Source organism: Pollachius pollachius (assembly GCF_949987615.1).
Source record: "Pollachius pollachius genome assembly, chromosome: 17".
NCBI lineage: Eukaryota > Metazoa > Chordata > Actinopteri > Gadiformes > Gadidae > Pollachius > Pollachius pollachius.
The window spans coordinates 21,575,651-21,584,673 of NC_136950.1; positions in this window are offsets into that span (position 1 = coordinate 21,575,651).

Sequence of the window (9,023 nt, forward strand, 5' to 3'; positions counted from 1 at the left end):
CCAACCGGCTCCCTAAGATGGGAGTCGGGATGGGAACACCAGACTTAGTCGGAGCTAGGATGGGGTTGGGAGATGAAGGGGGATGAGGAGGGCAAGCAAAATAATGGTCTGATTTGGGAAGCTTGGACATTCGTCGTTCAACATTTCTTTTGTCTTTCTGTTTTTGAGCTCCAGTTCTGGGTGTGTGTATCCACCCATCTCGTTTGCTGAACCTCCATGTTTGGCTGAACGCTCATTCAGTCTATCAAACAGCGCTGCCACCAACCATGTGATATTTGGACCAAAATCGGAATTGTTGCAAACTCTTGTTGAACTGGCTGACAGCTCAATCCTACAGCCAGTCCCACAACAAACACACAACAAACACACAACACATGTTGTTGCTCTGTTCAAGTACACGTGGGGAGAGTGGGAGAGTGCAGACTACACTCCTGAGGGTGGCCATTGTCTTCCCCTAGTCCTCTGAGCATAATACCAATGAATGATCTGCTCGCTCCGAGCTCCATTTTCTGTCGGCTCGATAAAAACGATTGAAAAAACACTGAATACATCCGACACATTCTGTGGTCATGCCCTGCCCTGCCTTACCCTACGTACTGTGGTCGGCAAACCGCCAAACACCCTCCACCTTGGCTCTACACCCCCTGACATGTGTTGCCGCGGCAGCCTGGGGAGTGCGGATGAGCTGACCCTTATCATCAAGAGTGCCCGAGGAAACACATTCCTGGCCCTGGGGCCATGTGTGGAGGGAAGGCAGTGGTGGGGGGGCGGTGAGGTACGGCGGAGCTCAAAGAACGCATTATTAACACGAAGCCCCCCTCCTTTCCCCTCCCCCCCACCAAAACAACAAGCTCTACTTTATCCTCACCCCCCCCCACCCCCAACCCTACGTCTTTTGGCTTCCTCTCTACGCACACACACACACACAAACACACACACACACACACACACATGCTGGAACAGTTGGTATGTCTCCTAGTGTGTTACAGAGCCTGTGCGTCGCCAGGTATGCTCCAGGATGTGTTAGTCTGGGAGGAGGGGGTTGGAGGAGACAGAGTGAAGGACGAGGAGACGGGACGCGATCGAAACATACGATCCAGTTGGTTTGTGGCCGAGGGGGAATTGGTTCTACCCCGGTTCAGACCGCAGGTTCGATGGCTCTGGAAATACATAATAACACGATGAATGCTCACCTCAGACTCTTGTTGTTCTATCCTGGAGGTGAAAAGGTTATGCACACACGCACATATACACACACACACACTCACGCAGACACACACCACACGCATATACACACACTCACACACATACTCTCAAACATCCATGAGCATGAATGACCTGAAGACACCTCATTCTTAGTGTTTATGGAAGCAGGCCACGTGTGTGTCTGTGTGTGTGTGTGTGTGTCTGTGTGTGTGTGTGTGTGTGTATGTGTGTGTGTGTGTGTTGGTGTGTGTGTGTGTGTGTGTGTGTGTGTGTGTGTGTGTGTGTTTGTCTTGCTCCATCCCCAAACACAGTAATTCCCCACAGCTGGGGTTGTTGGGCAGATGACGTAGGCTGGCAGACAAGGTAAAAACACACACACACACACACACACACACACACACACACAGACTGGCATGTAACAATACATGTCAGACGTGTGATTGACAGATGGAAGATTGAAATGTTTAAAATTGCATGCATTGCAAATACCCATGGTTGAACACCTATGAGAGAACCAAACTCACTCTCCTGCTGTCTTTCTGAGGGCTTAAAGACGCATCACTCTTCCAGGCTTGAGTCTACGTTTCTGTGCTTGTTGAAAAGTTTGACTCCCAGCTAACGTCTGCTGATGCCTGTGAGTTAATCTCACATGGATCATGATTACGTCTCCATCGGGGTACCTGCAAAGTGTTCGGAATCAACCAGGACAACGTGTGCTCTCTCACACTCTCTCTGTCTCACTCTCTCTCTGTCTCACTCTCTCTCTGGCTCACTCTCTCTCTGTCTTACTCTCTTTCTCACTGTTTCTCTCTCTCTCACACAGAAGAAGAAGAATGTATTCCATATAAAAGATGAGATGAGAAGGGAAAAGAAGGCAACAAAATAAAAGACACAAGACTTGACATCACAACACGAGGAATCATTCTAGCCGAAAAGATTGGTTGCTTGTTTCAAACAGAAACATAACTATAAAACTGTCCAGTTTGGGAATGTCTTTTCCCCCCCGACTTCAAGGTGAAGTCTTCAAATGCTGCAAGCTGTTTATTTGGTGAAGGAGGTTTATTTAACTTTGTCTACTTTCCCCCCCTCGGCTGGCCCGTGCACGGACACTTTCTGAGCTCCGTCAGTCAGTCCCCCGAGGGTCCCCGTCTCCAGTAACCTGAAGGCCCGGTCGGCACTGCGGTCCCTGGCTTGGGGGTGGTGAGGCCACCGCAGCCCACACTGGGTGCCGTCTAGACAGGTGAAGGGCCGTGCCCGGGGACACACAGACAGACACACACACAGCGGTCACTCTGAGCGCAAAAGCTCACGAGCAAGGCGTGGGCTGGCAGTGTGGCATCATGGTGAATTACCTTTAATTCCTTTTGCTGTGTGTCTGTCTGTCTGTCCATCTGCACGCCTATTTCAGGTCCATCAAACTATCTGTTTTCATTACTCATTTTTCCAATGGACGGTTTGGGTAGGAGTTATGTTTTTTTCTACTTCAAGGTAATGCATATCTTTAATTTCATACAGCTACGCACATTCATTCCCCTCGACTAACAAGTGCAGCCGCAGTATTCCACTGGCTCACCGGAGAAGGATTTTTGGGCGGTGTTCCTTCGTATTGAGAGAAGCTCAGTAACAGTAATAGTATCACGCTTCTACAGGAAAACTAGCAATAAGTGAGGGTTTGAGTGTTTACCCTGTCCCTGTTCCCGGGAGACATCACAGACGTATGGTGAGGTGATGGGGTGTGTGTCTGGGGCTGAGTGACAGGAGAGGAGCGGGTTGGCAGGTTTCTTAAGGTTAACCTGTAAAAACTTGGGATGGTTGATGGACATACGTCAAAACGCTTTTACGGGCCCACCGAGCAAGTTTCCAGATTCCTCAATTAGACATTTCCTATCAATTCCTGCTACCTGTTGGTTCAAAAGTGTTTTTTTTACCTTGAAGTCTAGTCTGAGGTTGGCCGATTTGTGGTCTGGTGTTCCTTTGAGTTAGTGAGCTCTTAAACCATCTCCTTTTCGTACTTCCCTCCATGTCCGTGGTTTGTAGCGCCAGAGTCTGACCGCTCCCGCCGCCTGTATGCAGGCTTTCTTGCAGGAATCAGACAGGCTTTTAGATCAGACATGCCTCATCCTGTCTATGCGGTTGGTGTTAACTTGTTTTCTTACTATTTCGATTTTCATTTGGAAATGTTCAATTTAGTGCGCGGGCGGACAGGGCCTTCAATTTGTTTGGACCAAATTAAAATGATAATCTTTTTTACTCAAAACCCAATGTTTGTCTTGTTGTTTTGTTTTCCTGACAGACAAAGTGTTGAGTCAACCAATCCATCATGTAACCTGAATAGTTTTTAATGATTTCAACATTGAATGTTCAGACTGCTGAGCCATCTGATGAGCAGAGGCATAGTGATGCTTGTTTTCCAACTTGCAAAGGAATCGTGCTGCTTTACTTAATCTGAACTTAAACGGTGAACATCCAAAAATGGGCTATTGTTCTTCCAAACCCAAAGCGTAATCAAATCGAGTTCAACCAAAGTCTCCACTTGTGTTTGGCCGCGAGACGTCATTAACGAAAGAGACTCCTCTAGTGAAGCTAGACTGCTTCCTACACCCTAGAATAAACCCTTCAGGAATCCTACGACCCTCTCCAACCTCCTCCATCTGCTCCCGCTCCCGGGAGAGGCCCTCTGCGCCTGGCGGCATTCCGTACCGAAACATTCCGCGCGTCAACCGCCAACGGAGAGAAATTAGATGAGCACAAGACACAGCTTGGCTCGTCCTCCGTGGAAATTACGTCCCGCCGAGGAACGAAAAGGACATGTCTTTAAAGGAGGAGGATTCCACTTTCTGCCGTGTGTACAGAGCTCAGGACTGGGCTCAGCGGAGAAGGCAGTGTACTTGGATTTTGTTGCGTTTCGCACATCCATCCATCCATCATCCATCCATCCATCCATCTATCATTCATTTATCCATTCATCCATCCATCATTCATCTATCCATCCATCCATCCATCATTCAGTGGACGCTTACATCCAGGTTGCGGGATATTGGGGTCCCAGGGGTATGACACCCAAAAATTGACACTTGAGACCCCCTGAAAGCCTCCACAGCATAATTATTGGGGGGTTTCTGGAAAAAATCTTTAATGCAACGGATTTGTCAACTTCCATTGACAGAAAAATGTCCAGTATTATAGTACATATACATAGTACATAGTACATATTGCAAAACATTTTTTCACAAATAAGAATAGGCTACAGAAAAATATGTTATGGTTTTTCCTCTTATATTGCCATTCAATACCCAATACCATATTGCTCCTGGTAAGGCCTTCTTCCATGGGTGGCGCAGTTGCAAATGATTCACAATCCAAATGTGTCGTTTAGATGTGTCCGAGAAGCGTAACCCTCTCTGACCCATCACTAACCGCTGCCCAGACAGAGCTCCACACATCCCCACACCTCCCCACGGGTGTCCCTTTGCCGTGACGTCAAAGTGCTCCTAAAACAGCTCTTCGACGCCACCAGAAGAACGCAAAATTGAGTTCAGGGCGTAGTAGAACTTTCACAAACTGGTCGGCGGAGACAGGCTAAAACATAGGATTTTAGCCATGTTCTCTCTTAACTCTTATTTTAGTAACAGTGACAAACATATTCAGGCATAGACTCTTTAACGTGTTACCTTGAACGACCCAGTGGCCAGCTCAGAAGCCGCCTCAGGTATGGAGTCTGTGTAAGACTTCACCAGAAGAGGGGAACACTAGTAGTGGGGACCCCCCGATGGGCACCAGGCATTTTGCCCGCTGCTTAAATCCACAGGGACTGCGAAACATGTTATCTATAAGCACACAGAGGGTAGCTCAGGGATGAACCCAAAACCCTTCAGATGGGCGTCACCGTATAGTTTAGTACCATCGCCTCTACACCAGCAGCTCTATTATCCTGTCAAGTAAATCAGTGGCTGTACAGTGATGTGGTATATTGGGTTCTATGTCTTGGATCGTGTCTGTGCTGAGCTAGCATTTTGTTTGTTTGTGTGTGTATTTGTGTGTGTGTTTCCACCCCAGGGACACAAAAAAAACACAGACGGATTGTTGTAAACGCTGCACTAAGCAAAACCCGATACACCAAAGCAAATGGGATATTACAACACCATGCTGGCCAAGTTCAAAACACAACCCTTCCACTCGGATAAACGTTTCCTCCCGATCCCACAGGGTCTTCCTCTTCCTCCTCCGCGTGTCCATCTTCATGACCACGATGAAGAAGGGAGGGTGGACGGCCGTGTTTGAGTGGAGGGGATCCTCAGCCGGAGATATGATTGAGAAAAAATCTTCGTCGATTTGGATCAGACAAATTGAATACACAGAAGCATCCTGATAAGAGAAAGAGAAAGACACGAGACATAAGAGAAAGACCGTCTCCCATTTCAGATCCCGTTCCCGTATTGCATCGCAATAAGCGTTGTGTTAAGTTATTGAAGGTTTAGTTTGACTTATTTTTGTGTTCAAAAAAAATAGCAAGAGGTATGAATCTGAAACCAGGTGAAGTAGAATACCGCTGACTATGAAGAATCCCCATGCGGTCATACTGTAGTGTGGTCACTTCATTAACCAATCCAAATCCAAAGAATTCCTTGACATGAACCTAGAGGTGCAGAGAATGGCACATTTGTTCAACATGCATGTATTCATCCCTGGTTATTAGCATCAGCCAGCCAGCGGGGCCAAACCAACATGTACTGTCGGTTTTGACCAAGGCCCTCCCGGAGACTGGCCCTAAGCCAGTCAGTGAGTCCAAACCGCTGAGGGCAGGCTGGTATTGCTATCATCAGTCGTTGTCAACATTAGTCTCTCCCGGTTAACATTTTAATGAAAGGATTTACAATGTGCGTCACAAAACAATCTAGGCCTTTAAGTATTCTGTTTTTTTGTAACACAACATTTGAATTTATTGTCAGATATCCACAGAGTATGAGCTTGGCATGTATCATGTCTTGACTAGATCCTGACAGCGAAGACGTCCCAAGTTCTGTTGAGGCTATCGCTAACTATGTCGCCTCTTCCACCTGGCAGTTGGTCTTCACCGATCAAGCTTACACTTGAGAATGATAAGCTTTAGCACGTGTAATGTGCCATGGGAAACCAACCTCACTCTCTCTCTCTCCCCCCCCCCCTCTCTCTCTCTCTCTCTTTCTCTCTCTCTCTCTCCCCCTCTCTCTCTCTTTCTCTCTCTCTCTCTCTCTCTCTCTCTCTCTCTCTCTCTCTCTCTCTCTCTCTCTCCCCCCCCTCTCTCTCTCTCTCCCTTTCTCTCTCTCTCTCCAGCTGGTGTTAATGGGTTCAGGCGAGTCTGAGGAAAACAGACCACTAAAACTTCCACGAATACGACCGGGTCAATAAAACGTTCAGCTCTTCTCAACAATGGATCGCTGTTATCCAGAGAGGAACCCTTCAAGGGGGGAACGTTCTTTTTGTGCTGAGCGAGCAATCTGTTCCTTTTTTTACCTTTTGATTTGGCAGAAGGGTAATTGGCATCAAGGAAACCAACAGAGGAGGATTGTTTGTATGGATCTTTTTGTTTCTTGTTGGAAGGACACGACTTTATAATTCTTTGCCCAGTGCCATGTTTCCACAGATGTATTAAAATGTTGTCAGCGGTATCCCTATTCAGATACCCCTGCCTTCAAATGTGTAGTTTTTTTGTTTAATTCATTGAACCAAAGTAGTAGTATGCGATTGAGCATGAGCCATTAAAGCAACAGGCCGAGTTTAAATTCAAGCAGACCAAGTTCTTGATTGTGAACCGGTCTCAGAACCGCGCTGAGACTGAAGAGAAGGACAGGTTTCTTGGGAAGCCGATTCCAACAGGACTAGTATTGCAACCTTCCCTCCCTTTTTTCATTTCCTTTCCTCTCCAAACGCTTGATGTTCTCTCCTCCACGCGGGCGCATGTGCTTCCTCTCTCCGCCATCTCAGCCACGTCCGTGAAAAGATCCAGACGTTAAACGGGTCATTCGAGATGTCCAGCGAGGATATTTTCTTTTTTCTCCCCCACTGTACATCAAGGCCACCTATCTAAACCAACGTGCTGTGGTGATGTACAGTACAAATGCAATGTCTGCCCTTTTCTCTGCTTACTCGGTGCGGCTTTGGGGGATCCGAGACAAGTGTTTCTCATTATGCCGACTATTGTACTTGGCAGCGGCGCCACGAATGCACTCGCCAACAACCCGAAAAATAAACCACGAGAAATCGACTTTCCAGTGCCTGCTCCGAATCCCCTCTACGGTTTCACCTGTGTTTGTTTAGTGACGCTAATCTCCCTAGGCAGCTCATTTGCATAAATCTACTTAATAAATACAAATTCCAAACAGAGGAATAATGAAATGAGGCGAGTATCTATATTGTTTTTTAAATGCCATATCGTTCGGTCAAGGATGATTTATAAAGAGTTGTTATCTTCTTCTGTAGTATTCTTATGAATTCGACCTTGACCCATTTTCTTGCGCCACAGGGGGAATATGTTTTTAAAGAACTGTGTGCATTAATATTAAAATGCAACTCATCAGTTGACAGGTGGGTGACCCCACGGTCAACCCACGCAATATCCAACGCAATATTCAAGAAAACCCTTGAGACTCATGTGCTACCACGACGACTGAATACCTCAAATAACCTTTTCAGGGACACTGAAGACTCTTTTGCGTGTGTTTGTCCCACGTCACAGGAGAGCAAAAGATCGACTCAGTTTCCAACGGCGAGAATGAAATTCAGTTGGGCCTTAAATAAAAAGCGTAAAATAAGTGAAATGAGAAGCCCAACTGTGTGTCCCAAGTGTCAGGGATAAAGGGTGGTTGGAGAACTTGAGTATTATTCAGCATTATATGAACCAAAGTGGGGTCTCAGTGTGGGTGTCTTGTCTCCTGTGACCCTGTGTCTTCACTTCACTTTTCAAAATAGCACCTTGGTTCGAAACAGAGACGTGGAATTTGAGACACACTGACAAGAAGGTTCCAGCCTGACCCATCTCTGTAACTGGAATGCCTCTTTGAAGATATGTGGACATTTAAACTACTTCTCACACCATCAACCTCAAGTTGCAGGCTAAAAAAAGACCCACAACCACAGAGGTTAACTACTTGTACACATTACACGCCGAGACACAATCGCAGTAAAAATAAGTGGAATCAATACAGCACACATGTACAACTTCACTCAAAACTTTTATTTTGAACTTTTATCAAAAGACTTGTACGATTAAATTATATATAATTTTCCCATAAAAAAATCATTGTCATTGAAGTCTTCTTGCTTGACTGTTGTCTCATTTTCTGGCACTTAGATCAACGATAGCTCAATGTTAGCGCAACGTTAGCTCAATGTTATCTCAACATCTCAACGTTAGCTCAACGTTAGCTCGACGTTAGCTTAATGTTAGCTCAATGTTAGATCAAAGTTAGCTCGACGTCAGCTCAATATAAGCTCAACGTTAGCTCAAAGTTAGCGTGACGTTAGCTCACTGTAAGCGCAGCATTAGCTAAACAATAGCTTAACGTTAGCTCAACGTTAGCAAAATGCTAGGTCGATGTTAGCTCGACGTTAGCTCAATCCCAGTCTAGGTTATTGGTCTCCAAATAACTGTTTGCTGTTTTTGATCCAGAGTTTGTGTTCATAGCCGTTTATTAATACACTTGCTAATGGAGATTGTGTTGATAAAGATGTGAATATTGTGTTCCTCGCCAGGACACACTAGCCAAAATCAACTCACATAAGTTTGTTGGTCGTGTGTGTGAGTGTGTGGGTGGTGTACGTTTGTTTCTATTCAAGTT